General features: G+C 41.1%; 1 long non-coding RNA gene across 1 annotated transcript; it reads right to left on the reverse strand.

Moving 5' to 3' along the window:
- Nucleotides 1–316: 316 nt before the first annotated feature.
- On the reverse strand, nucleotides 317–25,269 carry LOC149191899 (uncharacterized). The gene is made up of 4 exons (XR_016254849.1): nucleotides 25,122–25,269; nucleotides 24,964–25,032; nucleotides 24,765–24,874; nucleotides 317–548 (listed from the first exon to the last, which is right to left on the reverse strand). It is a non-coding gene; the product is annotated as an uncharacterized LOC149191899 (long non-coding RNA).
- Between the last annotated feature and the right edge of the window lie 964 nt (nucleotides 25,270–26,233).

Genomic DNA, 26,233 nt, shown 5'->3' on the forward strand with positions numbered 1-26,233 from the left:
CTAGAAATACAAATGAACACAAATTTTCCAAATAGAAGAAATTATATTTCAATTTATTACTTAAAATATTTTACAATTAACCACATATATAATCTATACTATTTATTTTCTCGACAAAGAGCCTAAGACTAGTTTATCCGTTAAGAGGAAAAAATTAATTATTAAGTTTTTGGAAAAAAAAAATGGTAACTCAATATCCTCTCAACATATATATATATATATATATATATATTTTTTTTTTTTTCAGAGTGAAAATCAGCATATTTATATTGAGAAAATATAAGGATGTACATATGAGCCAATATAGCAGGCGTATGCTAATATGAGCCTCAATAGCAGGTGATGTCCGTCCAATAACATTCCAGAGGAAATGTACAGGCCATGAAGAGGCATAGGGGCCGAATAAGACCAAAAGGAAATCCATATGACGTTACAACGAGATGATAAAGACAGAAAAAAAGCATGGAGCATACAATAAATTGCAGAGCCATTGCAATCCTGGAGCCGAGAGTCTAAACCCGTTCGGACATTGCGCATCGAGGAGGAACCTGAGATATAAAAATGGCCAGGAACAAAATGTTGACCAATAAAAAATTATTTAGATATCAAACATGCATTCACATTTCTAACTCAGGGACAAATGATGAATTTGATCAAATTATGGAAAGGAATTTTACGTAAAACTGAATAAATGAGAACCCATATAATTCACAGAAATGTTTTCATATAACTAGTCATCTACATAAATCTATATTCATAGAAAAATATCTTATTTTTCTAAAATTATATTCAAATTAATAGTAATTATATATATATATATATATATATATAAATAATTTAACTATTACAACCAATGTACACATTTACAATTAACTATGTATAAAAAAGTTATGGGTCAACTTTAATTTGAAAAAAAAAGAATTACATAAGTCTACATTCATAGAAAAATATCTTATTTTTCTAAAATTATATTCAAATTAATAGTAATATATATATATAATTTAACTATTACAACCAATGCACACATTTACAATTAACTATGTATAAAAAGGTTATGGGTCAACTTTAATTTGAGAAAAAAAGGAATTACATATCTTACTGTAAAATGGATCATTGTGCTAAATAATTTTTTGCTTATATATTAATTTCGCCGTCTAATTAGAATATGAACTTATTAGAATTAGAATAATCTCAAATCCCTATGAAATTGGTCCACGAATCTAATTTAACTTGAGAAAAAAAATGAATTACACATCTTATTGTAAAATGGACCATTTTACTAATTAAAATTTGCTTATATATTAATTTCCCCATCTAATTAGAATATGAACTTATTAGAATTGGAATAATATCAAATCCCTAGGAAATTGGTGGGCAATGAGCCACAGGCAAGAATCTATTTTTTTTTTTTTAATTTATTAAAAGTCAATGCAACCTAACAAACTCTCTAACACACTACAGTTGTTGATAAACATTTAGATGAAGTATACCCCGAGCTATTCCCTTGAGAATCTATCTACAATTAAAAAAAAAAAACTAATTCCCTTGAGAATCTATCTACAATTAAAAAAAAAGAAAAAAACTAACAGATCCTCACCCACCTTAAGTGGAAATAAGAAGCCTTCAATAATTACAATGGAAAATAAAATTTGTTTCCTACCTTTCTTCAACTAACATTCAAAATAACAAGATGACTCTTCCATGCTAATTAGGAATAAGAATCTTCCTTGCTTGTGATGGATTCGTTGTTGATGTATTCCTTCAAGTATGATCACCATAAAAATAAGTTGTTTTATAGTTGAGAAATGAGATATGGTATTGGAATTTCCATATTTTGAGAAGTTGTTTAATAGCTAAGAAATAAGATGGGGTCTTGGAATTTCAATATTGTTCTCACTTTTGTAGAGTTTAGATGCAATTTTTACATGTTCTCTTTTCACTCTTACATGAAAAAAGTAATTGATTTTAAGCATTCCTTAGGTTTAGAGATAAGCTCTTGAACCAAGTAATTTTCTCATGTCTCAAACTAAGTAATCTTCTCCAATCTAGCATCTCTTTGCTTCTTTGCATCACCATGATAAGTTGACAATAATATTGTTTATTTCAAGAAATTGATACTGGGTATGTCATATTCTTCAATGATATCTAAGCTCAATCTTACAATTTTGTACAATTATTATTTGTTTCTTTACTTATCTCTTAAGAATAGCCATGGTTGCCAAACCATGTGTATAAGGATAATTGGAAATTAAATTGATCCTCATATGATATCTTTGGAATGTTTTAAGGTAAAATATTATCCTTGACTTCCCAAATCTTAATTTTGTTAAAATAAGCTTGAGCTTATTTCTAGTATTTTAGTTGAGATTGAATTTCACTAGAAATTTGAGCAACTTAACACATTGTTGCTTTATCTCCTTTAGTTTTAATAAAACATCTCCTACAGATCAAATAATTTATAATTGATTGTTCTAGCTTCAACTTTAAGGAATTGTGAACTACCCTATTTTGCCTTCAACTCTTCTAGCTATGACTCCAAAAAATCGATTTGCTTATGATACTTAACAGTAAGTTCTTTCAACTATAAATCTTGCTTTCTTGAATAACAAACATGGGTTTTGAGTGTTCTTTCTTAATTATCCCATCTCCTATTTGTTGATTTTTTTTAGGGCACAACTAAAAATATTTTTTCTTCTGCATGATAACTACTTCTAATGAGAAATTAGCATTAATTTCATATAACATTCTTTTAAAATCATAAGGCAATTATACATAGAAAATATCAACTATTAAACCATGAAAGAGTTGTAAAGTAACCATGAAACAATGAGACAAAGGACATAGAGATTTAGGCCTAAGGCTAGGGGAAAATCCACAAGGGGAAAACCCATAAATCTTTCTTTATGTTAGAGAGAGAATTTAATGTCCATTAATTACATCAAAAGCAACAACATCAAGAGAATAACCAAACCAGAAATCAAGTGTCAAACCTGCCTTTTTCTCCTTCATATTTGGAACCCCTTTTCCTTCCTTTGTATAGTCTTTCAAGGGGGGTCAAATGGGTGCCTCTTAAGGGCCCAACCAACTTAAAGAAGGAGGAGGACAACATGAATTATTTAGGAGGAAAATTTAAATTTAAATTTATCTATTTCTTCCATGAAAATACCAACCACGACTACTATATTTCCAACACCCCCTCTTAGTCAGGGAGGTATCTAGTTCAAGATCAATCCCCTCGACCAATCCATAGGTCTCCTAGCCCACAGCCTAAGGGAGAGATCATAAGTACAAGTATCTCTCTCTCTCTATCAATCTTCCCAACCCACAACCTAAGGAACAGATAACCAATCACATCATAAGGAAAGATACATAGCATGCAACACATCCCAATATCCATAACCCCATGGCATGCAGGTTAGTGCCCCACTAACGTGTGGGATCAATTGAGGCCAAACCAATCATATCAATAGGGTACATCTCCCTGACATAAACAAGATCTCTTGGCCCATAGCTTAAGGGAGGAATCCCTATCTCAGTCATATACACTAGGTACATCTCCCTAACCACAAACAAGGTCTCCTAGTTCGCAGTCTAAGAGAAGAATCCCTATCTCAATCCCTGACTATACAGTCTCTCAGTTCACGACCTAAGGGAGAGAACTTATCCTTATCGACCAAACCATAGATCTCCTAACCCACAACCTAAGGAAGGGAACTCAAGATCAATCTCCCCAAATAATCAATAGGTATCCCAGCACACAGCCTAAGGGAAACATCACAAACTCAGTGCCTCAAAACCAAGCTCCCTGACCAGACTCACTATTCTCTCGGTCCATAGCCTAAGGGAGTGTTAATCTTCCCGACCAATCCATATGTCTCCCAACACACCGTCTAAGGAAGATTCATGATACTATCCATCAATGTTCCCTCTCCAAAGGGATTCTCAACCATTCTAGTCTTCTCACATAAACATCAGTAGCCATCTCAACAATAAAAAAAATAACCATGGTGGATTTCAGTACTTTATCAAACGTTCCAACAAGCAACAACATCCAACTATTCATTTAGCCTCAGCCAACGCTTCTTACATAAGCAAACATCAACAACCATGGTCAAATCTAACAAACAATAAGTGGCTTCTCATAGAAGGAAACATCATGGTTGAATCCAACAGACAATAAGTGGCTTCTCACATAAGTAAACATCATGGTTGAATCTAACAGACAATAAGTGGCTTCTCATAGAAGCAAACATCATGGTTGAATCCAACAAAAAGTAAGTGGATTCTCACAGAAGAAAACATTTTGGTTGAATCCAACAGACAATAAGTGGCTTATCACATAAGCAAACATCAACAACCATAGAATATCAAATGGATCAATAAAAAACTTCCAAATCCAACCTGCTTCACAAATCAGCTACATTTTCATCTTTAATTGAGTTAAATGCAATAGGAACATCCATGTCATTTAGACCAGCACAACACCTATAAGTGCTCTTTAATTTTTTAATACATATAGACCAAATAGAGTCAGAAATTCCATGCACTAAGTGGTTCAACGAGCGAATTAGAGAAGTAATCATGTCAACAACAGAGTCTCGTAGCTTCTTCAAAATTTTCATCAAGTAAGTGTCTATGGACTCATATTCCATCATGCTATAACCTCAACAAGGATTTTGTTAGGCTCGTGCCACACTTTCAATCTTACAATTCTTCAATCAAATCCCTCTTACACTGGACGATGAGGACCTCAGCCCTTGTCATAAACATACTGTCAATACATAGACGAAAAATCAATTCAGCGGATTTGGATCAACATCATTCTTCAAGACACCTAACCAAATTCATCTTGGAAGTAACGACTAATTTATCTTCATCATAGATCAAAACATACTTCAATTCAGGTTGATTTTGTCTTCTCCCTCCGAGTACAAAGTTCACCTAATCGTGAGTCCTCTTTTCATATCATTCTTTCATCCATTTCCAATTATTGCCACTGATCCGAATTTAAACAAGAACGCAAAAAATTACAGATATAACCATAAACAAAAAGATGTATCAGAAATAACACTTCATTTCATTAATATCAAATAACGAAATATGCTTACAAACATAATGGAAATAAGACTAGCTTGGGCAATGGTAGCTTATCTCTGAGAAGAGATGTGGCAGGTACATGGCTCTAAACTGTGTTACAATGAGGCTCCACAACCTATTTATTATTGGAAAACATGAGAAAACCCTAAATAACCAAAACCCTAACCCCATGAGATGTAATGCTAAGAGTTTGTGGGCCTTGTTGGGGTTAGTTGGGCAGCCAACTTCCTGGGGTCATAACTTGGTCATATTATCTCTGTTTGGCACGTACGATACCTTGTTGGAAAGGTCTCTTTGAGTACTATAGGTTTTGTTGCAGGCCCTTACCTATGACAATGGTCCTGCTGTGAACCTCATAAAAACGTCGTTTAGTGGGTCAAAATTGCTCCAGAAGTTCAGGACCTGAAAAACTGCTAAAAATAGAAAATGCTGAAATAAACAAGGTAACAAATGAAATTGGCTGGAGGTCTAGGTGGGATAGGTGGGTGGCCACCAATATCCACCTGAATCATTCCTCCCCTCTTAGGAAGCAATGGTCCCCATTACGTGCAAAGCCTCCATGAGGTGAAGAAATTTCTGTTGAACCTGGTCGCCAGTGAGCCACTTGCCTTGGTGCAGGAGTTAGCCAACTTTGACAACCCGATATAGTTGGATCTTCTTCTTGCAAGTGTTCTTGACATGTGTGTCCATAAGTCGATCAATTGTGGCATGCTCCATGCAGTTTGGATTTATCTCTGTTGGCGTGAGTTGTTCTGCAATGTCTGATGTGTCCAGTAATGGTGGGAGGTATGGTTGAAGGAAGTCCGCGTTGAACACTAGGTGCAAGCCAAGGAATGGGGGAATGCTGAGCTCAAAAGAATTGTCTCTCACAACCTTGGTAATGGTGTAAGGACCATATCGGAGTGGTCTGAGCTTCCGATGGGCTTCGGTAAGGTGTTCTTTCTGCAAATGCAACCAAACTTTGTCAGCCACATGAAACTTGTGTGGCACTCGATGTTGATCATGTCGCTGCTTGTACTTGGCATTTGACTTCTCCAGGATATCGTGAACCTGCTAGAGGATGTGTTGAATGCAGTCAATAAATATAGTTTCTTTATTCGCCTTGGATGATACATGTGTGGATTTTGTCTGTGTAGTTTCCTTAGGCATGGCAACATCAATCGAACACAACAGTTGAAATCCTAGACCTACTTGAACGGGACTGCGACCAATTGATCTATGGAGAGCTCTATTATAACTATGTTGCACATATGGAAGATTCTCATCTTAGGTTAGAGGATGCTTGGAGTTGTACATGCAAAGTATGTGCACTGTCATCCTGTTAACGACCTCCGTCCGGTTGTAGAAATTTTGAATAATTTAACACATATTCACAGAGATTATCCTGATCATACAATTATAAGCGGAACATGTATAATACATAATCTCCTCTATGTTGATCATCAATTTACAGAAGCAGAAACATTCACAGGCACACATAGAAGCATCAATCAAACTCATTAACACAGTATGTATCCCGGGGAAAGCATCTCGCTAAAAACCCCAACTATCTGTATATTATATTGATTGAATCATGTAACATTACACAGCATAATACTTCTCACAAGTATCTCCACCTCTGTTACACACAATACAGCTCAGATCTGATCTCCAAATCTCTTCGACTGCTTGCCTGCCTCCACTGCTCAATACCTGCTCAAGAACTGATGAGAATAGCTTCCCAAACTCGTTTTTCACCTGCAAAATAGTCACTCACTCTTTGTGGACGTGAGAAAAGGCTAAAATGTGGGCCAAATACGTGAGCAAACTCATTGGCATACTCAATCCCTTGATTGTGTAAGATCTGATGCACAACTATAGTCACAACTGATAGCAATATGATTCTCTACCACCTGTCCCTGTTGAACTGAACATGCACTCCAGTCCACTAAACTCAACTCACTTGAGTTCTAACTGAAGTCATGCCTGCAACAACTCAACTGACTCATAAGAAAAGCGTATTTCCTTCTGACAGCTGCATGTGCCACCTTTGTAGCTCAAACTGAAGTGCTCCAAGAGAATAAGATCAAGTTTATAGTCCAAATATTATTGTGAGATAATAATATTTGACTTTTCTATTTTTGACAGCCAGTCTAAAAATAGACTTTGATCACTCACACTGTGATCACTCACACTTTCATAAAAAATAGAAGTCCATCTATTTTTCCCAACTTGATCAATCATCCATAAACATAGACATGATCCATATGTTTAAAAATAGACATAGTCTAAAAATAGACTTGCGCCAAAAATAGCCTGCGGGCCCACTTAGTGAAGGCGACTCTTTTCACTAAGCTCCATCATCTTGTTGTATTCTCAACAAGCATTTCTTGTTGCACACTTTTCAACACTCCCTCTCAACAAGAAAGGCTTCCTCTCAAACCCGATCCTGTAACTCTGGAATGTTCTCCATGCAACACATATGGCTGGTCCACTTGCTCTGTCATCAAAGTCTCTGACTGTTATTGCCTCTGTCGACTGAAACTCTGCATATCTGTGCTCTTCAGTATCTGACTACTCTAGCCTCTGTCACTTTGATCTCTGACTGCATCCGTGCTGCTGCTGGTTCTATCTCCCAGCATTGCATCCGCACTGCACCTCCCAACTGACCTCCCTGTTGGGATAGAAACATCCTCTGATGTTGAAGCTCTACCTGCTGCTGACAAGTGCTCCCTCTCTGACATCTTTGCTACTGCAAAATCTCCATGCATCTCGCACCATTGCACACCTCTCTGTGCCACCTAGCACTGTGCAAAACACTTGTGCCTCTCTCATTGCTACAGCCTACTAGCTATGCGCTGTCCTGGGATTCCCTGCACTGTCGCTCTCTCTGCCGCTCCATCCGCATCTGTCTCTACCCAATCAGTCAGTTCCTGCTACTACACATCGGGGCTACCGTAGCAAGGTCTCATCCAAGAGGTTGGGTACCTCAAGGATCCTGCCCCTCCTCCTTGGGACAATCAATCCACATCACCCCACCTCCTACCTGGAGGTATGGCTGCATGCGATCCCTCAGCCCACCTGGCTTGAAGTTTCCCCCTACTGGAGGTCTCTGGATGAGTAGATGTCTCTACTCGATCTCCTTTCAGCTTCCCCTGTTGTGGCTCCTCCACAACCTCCTGAAGCTGCTGCACCAATCGTGGCTCCTCCACAATCGTCTGAGACTTCTTCTGGCTCTGCATGTTGAGAGGTAATATACGCTCCCTCTCAACCACCAAGTCTCCATCAGTTGCCTTGCTTCTCAAGGCTTTGCATGCATCTTGAACCTCAAGAGCATACAGGTTCTTGACCCGTGAACCAATCTTCTTCACTTGTCTGGTGATGATGTGTCTAAGGAAAACCTTTCCCTTACTAAAGACTACATCATAGCCTCTGTCTTCCAGCATCGTGATTGACACCAAGTTTCTCTTCAGTCCTGGTACATACTTGACATCGGTCAAGGTAAGGCGAGCTCCATGCTCCCTCTAAAAAATAACCGTGCCTACACCTGAGACACTATACTTCTCATCATTACCCATCCCTATGAGTATCTGGAGATCTTTCTCCTCCAAAGTACTGAACAAACTTTTGTCACCGGTCATGTGGAAAGAAGCTCCACTGTCAAGAAACCAACCACTTCCCATCATGGATGAAACCATGCATGCGAAGAGTGTGAAGTCCAACTCAAACTGTGAAGCAAGTGAGGCTGCCTCACCTTCAGATCCTTCCCCGGATCCCTTCTTGGACTTCTTCTTTGGGCAATTAGTAGCATAATGACCCAACTCATGACAACGAAAGCATCTCACCTTCGCCTTGTCAACCTTCTTCCCATCATTGGAAGAACAAGATTCGAAAAGAGAAACCTTCTCCTTCCCCTTCTTCGCCTTACTCGCTAAGGCACAGTTCTCCTCATCCTGCATGGATGAAGAACTGTCTCTGGTGCTCCGTCTAATCTCCTCCTGCATCAAATCCGACCATGGTCGTTCCCAATTTGGCAGTTTCTCCCTTCCATTCACCGAGTCCTGGTAGCTATGCCAACTCTTAGGAAGGTCAAGGAGTCCTAGACTCACCATCATCATCCGACAGTCACCCCCACACTTCCTAGCTCATCCCGGCATTGGATGAACTTCTTGAGATACCTGGGCATACTGTCTCCATTCTCACACTGAATGTTTCTGAGTTTATCTCTTGCTTTGGAATAAACGAATTCCACCAGCACAAAACTCAACCGCTTCCGATCTAGAATTCGTGAGAACAAAGTATTTCTCGTACAGAGATTGACTGTATGGGCTTTCACCGGATATTTCACCTTCCAAAGGAAGGATGAATCCAGAGGCTACCTGGCCCAATTACAGGCTCTGCCTAGAGAAATAGAATGTAAACACTTCCTGAATAGTAGATCTGATGATCAATCCTCGCTTGATATCCTGTAAAAATCTCTTCTACAAATCAAGCTGCTCTGATACCATGTAGAAATTTTGAATAATTTAACACATATTCACAGAGATTATCCTAATCATACAATTATAAGCGGAACATGTATAATACATAATCTCCTCTACGTTGATCATCAATTTACAGAAGCAGAAACATTCACAGGCGCACATAGAAGCATCAATCAAACTCACTAACACAGTATGTATCCCGGGGAAAGCATCTCGCTAAAAACCCCACACTATCTGTATATTATATTGATTGAATCATGTAACAATACAAAGCATAATACTTCTCACAAGTATCTCCACCTATTACACACAATACAGCTCAGATTTGATCTCCAAATCTCTTCCACTGCTTGCCTGCCTCCACTGCTCAATACCTGCTCAAGAACTGATGAGAATGGCTCACCAAACTCGATTTTCACCTGCAAAATAGTCACTCACTCTTTGTGGACGTGAGAAAAGGCTAAAATGTGGGCCAAATACGTGAGCAAACTCATTGGCATACTCAATCCCTTGATTGTGCAAGATCTGATGCACAACTATAGTCACAACTGATAGCAATCTGATTCTCTACCACCTGTCCCTGTTGAACTGAACATGCACTCCAGTCCACTAAACTCAACTCACTTGAGTTTTAACTGAAGTCATGCCTGCAACAACTCAACTGACTCATAAGAAAAGCGTATTTCCTTCTGACAGCTGCATGTGCCACCTCTGTAGCTCAAACTGAAGTGCTCCAAGAGAATAAGATCAAGTTTATAGTCCAAATATTATTGTGAGATAATAATATTTGACTTTTCTATTTTTGACAGCCAGTCTAAAAATAGACTTTGATCACTCACAATGTGATCACTCACACTTTCATCAAAAATAGAAGTCCATCCATTTTTCCCAACTTGATCAATCATCCATAAACATAGACATGATCCATATGTCTAAAAATAGACATAGTCTAAAAATAGACTTGCGCCAAAAATAGCCTGCGGGCCCACTTAGTGAAGGCGACTCTTTTCACTAAGCTCCATCATCTTGTTGTATTCTCAACAAGCATTTCTTGTTGCACACTTTTCAACACCGGTCACCAGTTTGGGGATGGAAGGCAGTCGACTTGGTGAGCTTGGTGTCCAATAGTGTCCAAAGGATTGACCAAAATCTACTCAGGAACCTGCTATCCTGATATGATATAATGGTCTGTGGGATCCAAAAATGTATCCATACTCGTTCAAAGAAGAGTTTGGCAGTGTCCTTGGCTGTGATACTCTTCTCGTAGGCTGTCAATATAACCATATTTGATAGAAGGGAGGCCAGACATATAGTCCATGGAGATGGATTCCCACGGCTGGCTGGGAGTAGGAAGAGGAGTGTACAGGCCTTGCTTCTTGATGGATGGCTTGGCGATGGCATAGGCAATGCAAGATCTGATATATTTCCCAACATCCAGTCGGAGTTTGGGCCAACAGAAGTACTTTTGTAGTACAACCACAGATTTCTCCACCCCAAAGTGTCTTGCGATCCGACTGCAGTGCGCCTCCCAAATCAATTTGGCACGCTCTCTTGAAGGAACACAAATGTGGCCCAAGTAGCATAATAATGTGTCCTAGACGCAGAAATCAAGAACTTTTTTCACATCTACTAGAATCTGGTATGTGGAGTCAAACTCTAGATCATTTTTGTATAGTTGCGGCCATCCAAAGGTCTCGTGACCACAAGAGTTGAGAAAAATAGTCAGTGCTGCAATTGGGGACCGGCTGAGGTAGTCTACCACATGATTGGTTCTGCCCTTCTTGCATTTAATGTTCAAGTGGAATTGTTGCAGATATGTAAACCACTTATGATGACGATCGCTCTGCAACTTCCCCTGTGTTTGTATAAACTTAAGAGGTCGGTGATCGGTGTGGATGACCACCTCCTTCCCTAGATTGTAGTGCTTCCACTGTCGGCCTGCACGATGGAATACATTTCTTTATCATAGGTGGGGTACTTCTGTATTGTATTAGAAAGTGTCTCAATATGATAGGCCACTGGATGCCTGTGTTGTTTGAAAACTGCACCAATAGCATAGTCTGAGGCGCCTGTCTCTATTTCAAATGGTTGATGCAAGTCTGGAAATGTGAGTACTAGTGCAGAGCAGAGGAGGCCTTTTGTTGGGCGTGGAATCCCCCCAAGGCATGTTTTGGGGCTTAAAGCCCAAGTTTTGACTAAGTCCATTCTAAATACCCCGCGATTTATGGGGGTGGAGCGCCAAGTCATAATAGAGTCACATGGTTGTCCGCCCTTGTTTTTGTAATGTAATGTTGGTTTGAAAGATCTACCCATGGTCCGCGTAAATAGAGCGAGGCTCTAAGTGTAGGAGATATTAAAAACAATGAAGAAAGATGAGTCTACGGAATCAATGAAGCTACGAGTCGAAGTGTAAGCCGTGTCTTTCGGTCATAGAGTAGGAGAAGGCTCTGTAGCTAAGTGCGTAGAGGCACAGTAGTCCGCAGCTGAGTACCCAGACCCCTGCAGCTAAGTGCGCAGGTCAGGTCGAGTCTGTAACCATTGAAAGCATTAATAAAGAAAAGTTTTACTATTTGTCTGTGTATCTTTCCCTGTCTTATGTAGTATTGGGTATGAGTTGCAAGTTTATTGTTTATTTACTGCGCGAACTCATATGAATGTGCTGAATAAGTAAATATAAGGCATCCGTTTATGCGAAGATAACTAACTGTTATAAGAAGATAAGTAATATCGCGGGTGTGACTTAGGGGAATAGTGTAGATGGTTGCTCTAGCAGCGCGAAAGTCCCTCAACCTCGAGTTAGGGTTGCGTGAAGGCGAATATATCAGGGCACGAAGGCCAGGAAATTGCGCAAAGTAACCTGCATGAAGGGACACACAGTTGGACCAAACCAAACCCTTAGACATCTCGAGGGTGCGAAAACCTGGTTCCAACACCCCCCATACTACTTTGGGTGAGACCTCAGTCCGCGCTCCGCGGACAGTTGCTCAAAGGGCTAGTAGTACAGGGATGTTTTTGGCTAATTAACTTCGAACCTGGGTCAGACCCCAACAAGCCAACAAATGGTTTCGTTGTCGGGACCAGGATTTGCATAGAGATGTCTGATGTTGTATCATTGGAATCCAACTAAGAAAAGAATTGAAGATTGGTTGGATAGAAAGATTCATGAGTTCGCGGCGCAGGAGAACAGGAATCCGTGACTATCAAAAGAAGAGTGGTTAGACTGCTACCTGTACACAGAGATCCACAAAATTTTCTTCGCATCTTTCCCTACTGAGCTATACGAGTAGATCGCAAAGCTGGTAGATAACCAAGGAAGGTGCAAGCTCGACAAACCTACTGTGTGGACTCCAGAATTGGTGCACAGATTGGAAGCATCGAAGGATAAGATCGTGCGCATTGTTGATCATTGGCTCGATCGAATTATAGGAGGATTCATTACTGAATTCATGGTAGATACTTCAGTTAGCTACAATGAGGTAGAGCAACACTTCCTCAAAGGACTGCGAGGTAAGTACGTTAACTCTTTAAACACTTAGATTAAAATGCTATTGTGTGAAAAGTGTGTTATGCAAATAAATTGATGTTTGGGGCTACGCGAAGTGGGAGAACTTACAGAAACGAAGGTAGTGCAGAACTAGAAATTAGCCCCTTGATTTCACCTCCACTAGGGGACGAGGAAGAGATCGCAAGGGTCTCACCAAGAAGTGTGATCAATTTGATAAGACAGAGGATTCCACGCATACCACCCCCACCCACACCATTTCCAGTTTCACCTTCTTCACACCCATCTTCACCCACACCACCTCCGCCACCACCGCGAGTCAATATGGCAAGTGCGATAAAGTTGTCAGTGTTAAAGGGAGTAGGGAATGAAGATCCGGACCAGTTTTGGTTCGTGATAAAAGCTGTATGGGAAGTGCAGGGAGTTACAGATGACATTATAAAGAAATCAATGTTGGTTAGCACTCTGCAGGATCGCACGCTGACCTGGTACATTAAGCATTCCAATGACAATCTGAATGCGGGGATTGCGGATATCCAAACTGCGTTAAACAAAGAATTTAGCAAGCCGAAGTTAGAGGCATAGTCAATCAATGGATTCAAGGAGATCACGATGCTACTAGGCAAGACCCCTTGGGAGTTGGATCAGAGACTGAAGTGCACAATTCGCGAAGTTGACATGACTTTGACAAATGGACAACACCGCGAATGGTTTGTAGCATCGCTAACACCGCATCTAAGGAACGCACTGTCACAACAAAGGCTAACCACTCAGGCCAAGGCCTTGGAGATCACGATGAGACTGCATGAGACCCCGATACAGGATCCTAACCTAAGAGTGTAGCAGATCCATGCACAGCTGAAAAACTTGTGCCTTGAGATGCAGTGTCTGAAACAAGACAGGACAGCTCGCCCAGAGGTGCGTGACGAGGTATGGTGTGTTAAATTTAAGGGTCAGGGTTATGACAAGGACCACTGCCCAGTGTTCACGAATTACCTCGCGGGAGGAGGACCAATGTCGTTGAGACCAAAGGCACAAGCAGGACCTAGTGCGGCGCCTGCATTATGGTGCGCAATTTGTCAAATAGGAGGAAAGCATGCTACAGACAACTGCCATTTATTGCAGAAGTACACGTAGAATTCACAACAGTTGTTCTGTAATTTCTGTAGGTCAGTGGGACATGATGAGCGCACCTGTAGAAGTTATGAACTGATGATGGATAGGACTCCCACCTACAGGGTTCAGGTCAAAACGCGACCCCTTGACCAGAACGCAGGAATGGCGCGAACCAGATTTCAGGGGTGCAGACGAGGCCGAGGTGGAGGAGGGCCTGGAAGAGGTCATAGACAACTGATATGTTACAATTGCAGAGGGCCAGGACATTATGCCTGTGATTGTATGAATTCGACGCATTCGTCATGCTTGTATTGTACATTGTTTGATCATGAGACGGAGGATTGTCCCACACTGATAGCAAGGTTGCGCGACAAAGGAGAGCTCCAACCTCCCATGACTCAGAACATGCAAATGATGAGGTCTGAGCCGCGCGAGGAAGACCCTAATGTGAACATTGTGCTCCGAAGTGGAATTGCAACAGGGGATGATAAAGGCAAGTAGCCTGAAGATAGTACTTGGGTTCGCAAGGCTCCGATGAAAGAACCAAAGTTCGATTTGGAGCGCGCTAAGGAAACCTTCATGGAAGCTAGGAAGAGCTTCGCTAGTGCCTCCACTTCAGGAAGCAAAGGCAGACCAGAGTCAGAAATGGACCCCTCGATGCTCACAACGTTCCTAGAAACATGCATGAAGTTGTTATGCGACAGAAAGGCTGTAAAGGGACTACAGGAACTCATAAATAGATATGCTGGGACCGCGCCAGGAGAACTGCGTAGAGTCAGGAAGGTTGGAAAGCATGTGATGAGGACAGGAAGAGAAATGAGATTGACCGCACAGATTGTTGAATACGAGATGGACCAAGTTATTCTAGACCTAGGATCGGATGCGAACGTTTTGCCGAAGCAGACATGGGAACACACGAGGAAGCCTGCGCTGCAATGGTCTCCTATCCAACTGCGAATGGGAAACCAACAAAAGGTCCTACCTATGGGAAGATTGCAAGGGATCACAATGGATATTGAAGGAGTGAGTGTACTAATAGATTTTGAAGTGATAGAGATTGTTGATGACAACAATCCCTACCCCGCACTATTAGGAATTGATTGGGCCACTGACATGAATGGGGTGATAAATTTGAAGAAGCACAAGATGATTTTTGAGAAAAAGTCTCTGCACGTAGTTGTACCTTTGGACCCTGTATAAGGGTCGTGCTACATGGAGCCAGTGCACGACTACAATAGCAACGACAACTTGGACTACATCTACAAGATAACCGCGCGAGAGCAAGACTAGTAAATCCAACCACGGATGGACGAATCTCATGGGAGCATGAAAGCTCCTGTACATTGGATTTTGACGAGGAGATAGAGTGATGGCAGAACCGACTACACGAGGTAACCACGCTAAACTGTAACATGATGACGAGATCGCTGCGCTGCGTATCAATGGAGGTAAGGGATCTGCCTACATATGATGGGTTAAGCGAGGTAGATGACTTCCTGAACAGATTTTAAATAGAGGTGTCAGAACAACAACGTTTCGAAGCTTTGAAATGGGTACTGCGCGCTATGCCCCGCGAGGTGGTGGGGTATGCAATAAGGAAGCTTTGAGGAATGGCGCGAATGCATGATAATGATGCACATGCGGTCTGGGAAGCCTTAAATGCGATTAACAGACAATATTGTTGGACGAAACGATCCGTGCATGCACCTACCCAGATGGATACAGACATATACAGACTTCATGTTGGGAGACACAGTTAGTAAGCATGTGCGGGCAAGGCAATTGCGCGAACGACCCCTTCGGTTGGAACAACGAAGTATGGAAAGAACGAGTGGGAAGAAAGTTACCCACGCAGAAGCCTTTAACAAAGTATGTGAAGCGCTGAACCACGTACACAATGCACAATAGACTGGTTAGGACCTACACGTACCAGCGGTTCTGTGGGCATATAGGACCACGTTCAAGAAACTGACAGCGCAGACACCTCCGAGGTTGGAGTATGGAGTGAACGCTGTAATCCCCATAGAGTATAAAATTCCTAGTTTACGTATAGCAGCATTTGATAGATATGACGGCTCGCAGAGCCTTAGGAGAAGGGATCATGCAACTAAACGAAGCAGAACGCTTGGGACTTGAGGAAGAAATCCGACAGGGTGATCTTAGGCTCCAAGAACTTATGAAAGAAAGGGTGAGATTAAGGGAGAAAAGCGCTCTACTGGAAGTGAAAGTCAAGAAGCGTGAGGACGAAATAAAGAAAGATTTTCTTGATAATAAAATCAGGGTGATAAAACAGGGTGCGCACGATTACATTGACAAATTTGGGGACTATCGCCGAGAGCTGATCAACTTGATGCTTGGACCGCATATTACTACATGGATCAACCATGGTAACGTGCTGCAGATGATAAAGTGTGTGATGCAGCTAGTAACAATAAAAGGTGGATGTTTTCCAGGAAAAGTGATGAATTACCGATCGAAACCCTATACATATGGCGCAACCACCTGACTAGCCGTGGGAAGTACAGGCTTAGTGCTCCAGGGAGTTGAAAGGAGGCGCGGGACTATAAACTACTTTGCCTGGGAGCTGGGTGTAGGAGCAAAGTGTCACAAGGTCTGTGACCGTGCAAGGGGGGCTGCGTTGTAGTGCAAGTTAGCTGGAAAGTGACCATTGGAGTCACTATTTACGATGTGATGCTCAACTTGAGACCAAATAGAGCGGGCGACAACCATTTAAGATGCGCTTTATGGGAAAGATTTGGGAAAATATTTCACCAAGGGAGCATTAATGAACCGGATTGGGGGGAAAGGTTGATTCAAATTCAAAAGGCACTATAAATTACAAAGGTCTGCCCAACAAACAACACTTGGTCATTTGCAAATTGAACTATTGTATGACCTGGGTATTCTGAGCCGAGATCTGTTTGCCCTGTGTCGAGCGTTGATTGAGCCCCTGATTAAGCAATTGAGAGATTTCTGGATGAGCAAGATGGCAGCATTTGAGGAAGTTAGGGAAATTGCAGAGATGACCGCCAAAGAGGCCGCGCAGGCCCTGACTATGGAATATGCCCCTAAAGGCGCCGAGATTGTGAAGAAAATCCCTAAATCACCACGCACACCAAGGCCAAAGAAAGACAAACAACTGATGATTCCAATGCGTTGTCCCCGCGAAACTTGCTGCGCACTAGATTAATGATGGAGGAGAAAGGGAAAGCGGTTAACTTGGAAACCAACGAGGAGGAGGAAGACCTGGAGGAACTCATAATTGAAGAAGACGAGGACGAGGGCATGGAGGAAGAAACTGAGCCGACACACCCTCAAAAAAAGCTGCCTGCGTATACCCCCCCGGCGGAAGGGGAAGGAAAAAGTACCCAAGGACTTCGACGAGAGCAAGAGCTCTCTCTAGACTCCGCTCCTCCCGGACGACATCATCTTTGAGGGCATGCACCTGGGACGGGTGCCAAACTTGAAATTCGAAGATTGGGATCTCGCTGACCACGAGAAATTCCCTCATCTAGAGACTGCGCAACTCATGAAGCCCAAGAAAAACACCGTGGCTGGGGTTATAGAATTGGAGCTACAAAAGTGGTTATGCGGAGTGGAAAAGGCAGGGTTATTAAACCTGCTCTGGGTGCCGCATTTCCACCACGCCCCAGTAACGATATTCATCATCAGGTAGCTACTTTGCCTGGTGCATGGTGGGTGTTTGTGGCTAGAGGATCCCATCCCCATCACAGACCACTTAATCCATCGCATTACTCGGCTTCCATGCAAAGGAGAGGACCCCGTAGACATCTCGGAGGGGAAGAGCAGTGATTTGGCCATCGCAGAGGCCATGAAGAAGAAATACAAGCTAGAGAAGAAGAAAAGGGGCTATGCCATATCCAACATCAATAACAAAGTAGTTAAAGTTGCGACCTAGATACTGGCAGGCAAGCTCATGCGGAAGTGCTGCGCGGACGAGGTGCCCGCGTCGGTGGTTACACTTGCTGAGTAGTGCGCGGAGGGGGTCCAGTTTAACTGGTCTGAGTTCTTATGCAAAGAGTTCCTGGAAAATTGTTGCGAGGCCCAGGAACAAGGAAAAACGTTCCACTATGCATGGCTTCTACTGTCCATAGTGCTGGTGGCAGGGGAATTACCGGAGGATAGCCAGTTCCCCACAATTGATAGGGATCTGCTGGAGGCCGCGAAGTACGCTTCGCTATGGGCCATGAAAGACGCGAACCGGATCCACGACAACAAGATATTCTAGGTGTTCATGGAGATGAACATCAGAATGGGGATTAGCTACAAACCGCGGTTATCACCCACTATCTACAATAGCCTGCAAAATTTTGCAAAATTTAAAGCGGACTTCCACAACATATATATTAGAGCGCGCAAGGACCTGGTCAAGAAATTGAGCAAGCTACCCTTCATAGCCACAGATGATGTAATTTTCAATGTACTAGAAACATGGCCGCCGAATGGTGCCCCCCAGACATCGTAGTAGTGGAGAAGTTTGTTGTGCAGAAGAAGAAAGAGGAGGCCAAACTACGCATGGCATAGTTGACAGAAAAGAGAAGGAAAGAAGCAGTGGCAACAAAAGTGTAGGAGGCGCGGGACACTGTGTAGATAGTAGCCGAACAAAAAAATCCCGTAGCAACAGCAACACAGGAGGCAGCCGAGAAGGGGCACGAAGGCCAGAAGTCGTCTTCGCATGGGAAGGAGAAAGAAATGGAAATAGAGGGAGTGGAGGGCGGTGCAGACCCACAAACAACGTCAACACTATTGAAGCGCCATCGCCCGAGCAAGCGGGCGGGGCCGCGCAAAAAGGTGAGAGAATCCAAGTTTTCGATCGATCCAATCACCCTTATTGAGGGTGATTTGCACGACATAGGCGAGATGGTGCGCGACATTACCACCGAGGCCCTCCAGAACTTCGCGGAGGAGAATCAGATTGTGTTGGGGGCCCTCCGATAGCAAATTCAAGAGTTGCAGGTGCGCACTCCTTAGGTTGGTACTCTTTCGACCAGCCTCGTAGTAGGGATAGTTGTAGCCAAGCAAATGCTATGATCTCGGACAACCAACACAATAGTGTTGCTAAAAGGGGCACTAGTTACAACAAATGAGGTCGACAGGCCTACGATTAGTACACTCAAAGGGATATGGAGGGATCAACATGGCTGCGCTCTTGTGGGAGACACTTTTTGGTTTGCAGGATGGGATTACTGCAGAACTACGGGCTAGGGAGAGCTGTGCGTTGCAAGCGCTGAGCGAGTAGAAGATCAACATGGAGCAGTTGAGCTTGCAACGTGACGAGGTTGTGTCACAGAACAGGTAGATGGTACAAGTACTAGACGAAGCCTGCCAGATGGTCCCCTCTAGAAGTTAGAGAACAACGCACCAATGCTATTACATCGGGGATGGAACAGATCAACAGCGCAGTAAGGGACTGCACCAGAATGTTGGAGGAGACATTCGAGGTCCTCAACGACCTGCAGGAGGACCCTAACATCCAGTGCTTCGTGACAGAGGCGCGTGAGCTCCAGCGGCAGTACGACATCATTAAAGGCTAATTAACTCCGAACCTGGGTCAAGCCCCAACAAGCCAACGCCTTTTAACTCAACGAATGCCTTCTGTTGGGACTCATACTAGGAAAACTTTTCTTTCGCCCCACCCTTAGTAATCTGACTCAAAGGCTAACTGATATGGGAGAATCCCAACACGAACCTCCGATAAAAATTTGCAAGGCCCAAAAAGTTGCGAAGCTCCATCAGAGTGGTCGGGGCTGGCCAATCCTGAATGACTTGGATCTTGATCGGGTCCACATGCACGCCACACTCATCTATGATGTTGGTGGGCTCCAGTATTGCAGCAATAATGTTGTAACTCCTGGGACTCCCTTCTTTACTTTTATCAACCTGGTAGTTCGTAACAAACTTGGAAGCGACGGTGCTGTATGCACAAGTACTAGCTCTTGCCGCAGCTGTCACTTGGTCAGCTGGCACAAGTCCACTAGGGGCTTAAGCCAACTTCTATGAGCTCTTAGAAGAAGCTTTTTAACTGATGGATGGAAGCTAACTCAAAGGAAGCTGATCTACTTGCAGAAAGAAACTGAAAGCCAAAAAGTAACATAAACCCTAACAAACCCTAATTCTACCAGCTAGTCCTACTGATGCAGAGGAGAGAATGCAAACTATTAAGAGAGATGCCATTACTTCCATGAAGGTAAAATGCACATGTCTAGGCTACCTCTATCTGAAGGAAACATCTTTTTGTATTTTCAAATAAGTTATCAGAATTATCATGCATGTGTTTTAACTGGCTTTTTACTTGTGCAGGGGTGGATCAAGGAAGAGAAATGCTTGGAAAAGGTTGGGAAGGTTCAGAGAGGGTCTAAGGAGTCCCTAATACCCTTCCGAAGAGTTTCACAAAGTTTGGTTATCCAGCAACCTCATTTGTGAGCTTCTACAGGAAGTCTGCAGGGGTTCTACAGGATGTTTCAGGGATTTCTACAGGATGTTCAGAAATTTCTACAGGATGTTCTAAAATTGGATTTTGGAGGATGGGTGAGTGAGAGAAGATGCATGAATGGATAGGGAGGTAGGGTAGGGGTTTGAAATGACCCAGGGACTGATGGATGAAGTGATGAGAGGGTGTGGAAAGCTGACTTGACTTAAAGAAGGCTAAGACAATGGAAGAGCAAGAAGGTAGGGTTACGTGGGTAGAAGAACAGTTGTGAGACGAGGAACCTAACTAGGATATGGAGCAGCTAGCCTGGACAAGGCTTAGGTGGATGAGAGAGTGACGGAGATGCCCTGCACGGTGTACACTTAACCGAATCAACCAAGTCCTGCACACAATAAAAATCTTAGCTAATCTATCCTAACTGTCAACGAAACAAATGAACAACAGCTTTATTTATACAGAGAACCATGTACAACACTTAAGAAAAGAAACATCTCAAAAGGTCTGAACTCATGACTAACTTCTACAAATGAAGACATTACACCAAAGATTGCATGGTCAAGCAAACTAGTGTTTTTGTTGGGCAGCACTGTTTCTGCAATTCCAGCCCCTGATCCAATAAGGGAGAGGTGAAACTGAGAGTGTAGACAACCCCTTTTCTGGAGCTTTATTGATTATTATCCTACCAATTTATTCTACACATCTGAATCAATTCTATTCCTCAACAGTGACCTATTTAACCAACACAACTAAATCTTTCTCAACAGAACCACGTTTCAAATGCATAAAAGGAAAATCACAATGCATAAAGAAAAGATAACAATACAAAGAAGGAGGCCCTAGGCTCTCAGGTTGGGCCCAACCCCGAGAGTTATGGCTCCTATAGAAAACTCAGAGCTGATATCAAATCTGACTGCTTCTCATTATCAAAAAATAATCATAAGTCAAGAGTTATGCCAACAATGGCTACAAGAGAACAAAATGGAGCTAGCAGCATTGTAGTGCAAAATATGCAAGAGTTTCCAAAAGTCCCTCACGAAGGCTGAGGCCTTAACATTTATACACCACGAGGCCCTAGCTGGCCTCCTAAATCTATGGGACTTGGCTGCCCATAGATAATATAATCTGGTGAGAGATTCGCCAAAAAAATTATATATACATATTATATTATTGATAAAATCGCCTCCCATTTTTTCCTATGTATCATGGGGATTCGCCCATTTATTATACATATAAATTTAGGGTAGTTCTTAAAATTTTCCCTGGTTACGGACCAAGCAATTTATTTTCCATGCTTATATCCTAGAAGTGGGTTTCAAGGAATTCCAAAATATTCCATCTGGAGTTACATCTACAAGAGAAATCTATGGATGAAATTTTACATCTTCCTATGCCTCCTAGTTTAAGGGAAAACCTTAACTTGGGATGACATTTAGAAACCAAATCATGTGGGACCCTCCCATTATTTTTTGTGCCTTTAGGAAGCTGAAAATGTGGAGCACATCTTCCAATCATTTATGGAGTGGTCTAGAAGCTATTATGAAGATATGAAACCATGATCTATCTAGTATCCCTCACACCATTAACAATTGGAAGGCTCAAGCTTTTAATAATCCTGTATTGAACCACATTTGGACTCCCCTTCCAGGCCTACTTGTCTGGGATATTTAGAAAGAGAGGAATCATTGCATATTCTAGAATCACTTCCTCCCTCATGACTCTCTATGGATCAAAATTCAAAATAATGTGAAGGAATCAATTGCCATAGAGTCCTAGTCAGATTAAGACCTACATGCCTCATGTGAGGAGCCATGCTACTTAATAATTAGTTCTTTACTCTAGAAGCCATGATTGTCCCCTCTTTTCGTCCTTCAATGCCTATTCCCTCTTCATGGAGCCCTCCTCCCCCTATTTTTCTAAAGCTCAATTTTGACGATGTTTCGAAAGGTAACCCAGGTGAGATGGGTTATGTAGGTGTCTTCAGGGATCATTTTGGATTCCCTCTATACATTTATTCAAGCTTTATGGGATATACCAATAACATCGTAGTTGAATTAAAATCCTTGGAAGAGGGACTATTGATTTCTCGGACTCAAGGCTACTTTAAAATTATGGTAGAGGGGCATTCTCAGCTCATTATAAACATGATCCATAAGGTCCTACATGGCACCCATATTAGCAAATTATCTCTCAGTTTGAGACTTGAAATCCTACTAATATGAGTAACATCACTCATTCCTTTCATTCCAATGATCATCCCTACTCATATTAGAGGATATGGAAATAAAATTTCACATAAGTTAGCCAATCAAGGATGCTTAGCTTCACAGATCTACTCCTTATGGCAATCTTTTAAAGAATCTTCCCTCAAGAAAGAATGTTGGACCATAGCTAAGTAAGACAATCTCCTTGACCAATCTATTTCTATCTTATTCCTTCATGCTCTTTGTTTGTATATCTTAGTTTGTAATTGGTCTATGTGGCCCCATTTTTAGTTTTTATTTTTTATATCAACAAGTAGAAATATGTCCTTTGTTGTGATGTCCCCGGTAATTATAAATATTTAATTACAACAGCCAACAAACTTGATATTGTTAGTTAAATAGGAAGTGCAAAGACAATAATTCTTTATATATAGTTATTTATGTTTAAAAATTGTGATCAAATTACACAAGAAGTGAATTTCTTAGAGTAATGTCAATTATGCATTCCTCTCATGTCAGGTAGTTAGGGCAGGTGGTTACCTACCCTAAGTACTCCTTAGAGATTTAGTCTCAAGGAAAAGGACCGAGAGGGTAATGTTTACCTGAGGTCAAGAAAGGAAAAGAATGAAGAACACAGATCCATGCTGAAAGGTCAAATGATTTGTTCAGGCTACTGGGTTAAGTCTCATTAGGTCCAAATAGCCACAGAGCATGATGGCTATTAGCTATGGGTTTCTGCATGTGAGAAATAGCACGGGGGGAGATTCAACTTGATAAATGCTGATCTCATGGTTGGGAGGCATTGATAAACTGTGTTCAGGGTCTGGACTGAAGGACGAAAATTAAGTCTCAACTAGGCAAAGACGACATTCAACTTGCAGAAAGCACGAGATAAGTATCTACTATGCCTAAGAAATTTCGGTTCCAATTATTAGAAATGTCCATACAAAGGTAATTAGGGTTAATAATTTATTTAAAACCCTAAGGTTAAAAATTAGATTTAGCAAAAACTCTAGAAAGGAGAAATAAATTGAATTCAAACACTGTGTATTTATTGTCGTAGAATACAAATAGAGAAATATAATCCTGTTGAATTATAACATTCTCAAGAGAAGATAATTTAGCACCTGGTATGTACAATATACATGGGAAAAACAAAACTCAATACATCCAGAAGATAGACTAGTAGAAAACTTATTTAGAAAATTTCTAAAGAGTAAATTAGACTTGCTTGCCTTTCAAAGACAGAGAAGACTGGAACTAATCTCGAATAGTATTGACTAAATAAACCAAGATACTACCATAAATAATAGAATAGAAGAGACAAGTCAGAGAGTAAATTACATCAACTAGCCGAAAGAGCGAAACACTGTCAGAAGGATAGTCATCATAAATAGTGAATTGGGGTTACATTAAAAACAATAATAGACAGGAGAAGAACCATTAAATTCCACAATACTACTGATTGACGGTGAATGGGTGCACTGTTAAGGCACTCCTTGCGATAGGTCACTGGTTCAAATCCCCTGTGGGTGCTTACCTATCAAAAATAAATAAAGCCACCGCAACTATATTCTAGCAATTACAAGAAGAAGAAATATGATATATATATAGATAACTGGGAGTACACATAATACTCTAACCATAGGAATTCAATGCATAAATAGAGGTTCCACCCAATAGGCAGTCTAAACCCTCGAAAGTCGTTATATTCGAAAGACTGGGTAATCTTAATAGAGTTACCCTCCCCAAACAGCGAGAGAGATTTCACAACTTAACAAATCATACAAATTAATATCTTAGTTGAAGTGCAAGAAATGAGCTAGTTCATCATTACTACACTGATACAAACATTGGGCTATCATCCAGCAACCCTAACGGCAAAACTCAAAGGGAACTCCAAGTCCTTGTTAAGTTAAGGCTATCTACTTTACCCGGTATCCGGTGAGAATTGAGGCTAGGCATAGTCTTGTGACCTGAGAAGGGAACCTCGACTCCAATCAACCATTCCATAACGAAGGAGTGTTAAAAACCCCGCTAGTTCCTGAAAGTAGAAAAGACCAAGAAATTTTGTTGGGAAATCACCATGATTATAACTTCAAAATGAAAACAGTGGCGCCGGGAGGAACATACCTGTAGTGGATCTGTGAATTTGGGTCAGCCTCGCTTGACCCTTGAATGCAACAAAGGCTCTGGTAATACCTGTGGCAGAGCGGTAGTGTAAATCAAGCGCAACATAACTAATGAAACCCTAGAGTCATCAAGATTGACAAAGAACCTAACCTCCATACCTGTGCGACACTTTACAGCTGAGGGACCTCGTGGACAGAGATGGAAATGCTGAATTCAGTAGTGGTGAAGGTACCCAAGATGGAAGGGATCCACAATCTACAGTTCGATGAAGTTGAGTGATGGAGAGCCATCAATGAAGAGCTCTTCCCAAGGAGGTGAGCCCCAGCTGTAATGCACCAGGAACTCTCCAGAAGCCTGGACCCACCAATGCTAAGGTGTGGTAAAGTTAGGTGTTAGATATATAAGGTTTTACTAATTTACCTTTTTCAAATTTTATTTTGTATATGGTAATAATTAATTGCTAAGGTGTATGACATTTTCTCTTTTCAAAAGGTTGAGATTCTGAGTTTGGTTTGGTTTTACAAGTAATAGAGAAGCTTGAAACTCCATGATTTAATATGTACTTCATGTTTTCAGGTAATACAAAATATTTCAATATATATATATATATATATATGGTTCACTATACTTATAATGTTTTATTTGATTAACTATAATATAAATATGTTTAGCTTTAAATTTTATACATTCTTTGTTTGACTTTATATTTATTTATATGGTTGCTTTGGATATATTTAATAAATAATTAGTATAATTAATTTTAATAATATTTATATAATTGATATATAAATGGAGTTGTCTATAATGCGACTTTTTGGAGATCCCAGTGATGGAATCCGACGGAAAAAATTGAGGTTAAATCTTGATTTGTATTATTTAAAATGGTTTTTTAACTGCATATTTGGATTTAGCACCCTAAAAAACCCCTGGGACGCTTCGATTGTGCAGAAACTAGCTATCAAACTTGCGATTCCAATAAATTGCTGCCAGATTTTGACCGGAAAAACCCACCGGAAAAGCTTCCAAAAAGTCGCATTATAGACAACAACTATATAAATAAGTAATATATCTATATATATATATATATATATATATATATATATATATATATATATATATATATAAATAATTATTGTAATTAATTTTAATAAAATTTAAATAATAAATATAATTGTTGTGTCTAGATGTGGTGCTTTACATTTAGGTATGGGAGAGATGTTGTTCTAGAATGTTGTATTAAATGAAATAAAAAAATACTACACTAAAAAAT

Source organism: Pinus tabuliformis, chromosome 2_2 (genome assembly GCF_031772625.1).
Source record: "Pinus tabuliformis cultivar Carrire ecotype Pingquan chromosome 2_2, CPIR1, whole genome shotgun sequence".
In the NCBI taxonomy this organism is placed as follows: domain Eukaryota; kingdom Viridiplantae; phylum Streptophyta; class Pinopsida; order Pinales; family Pinaceae; genus Pinus; species Pinus tabuliformis.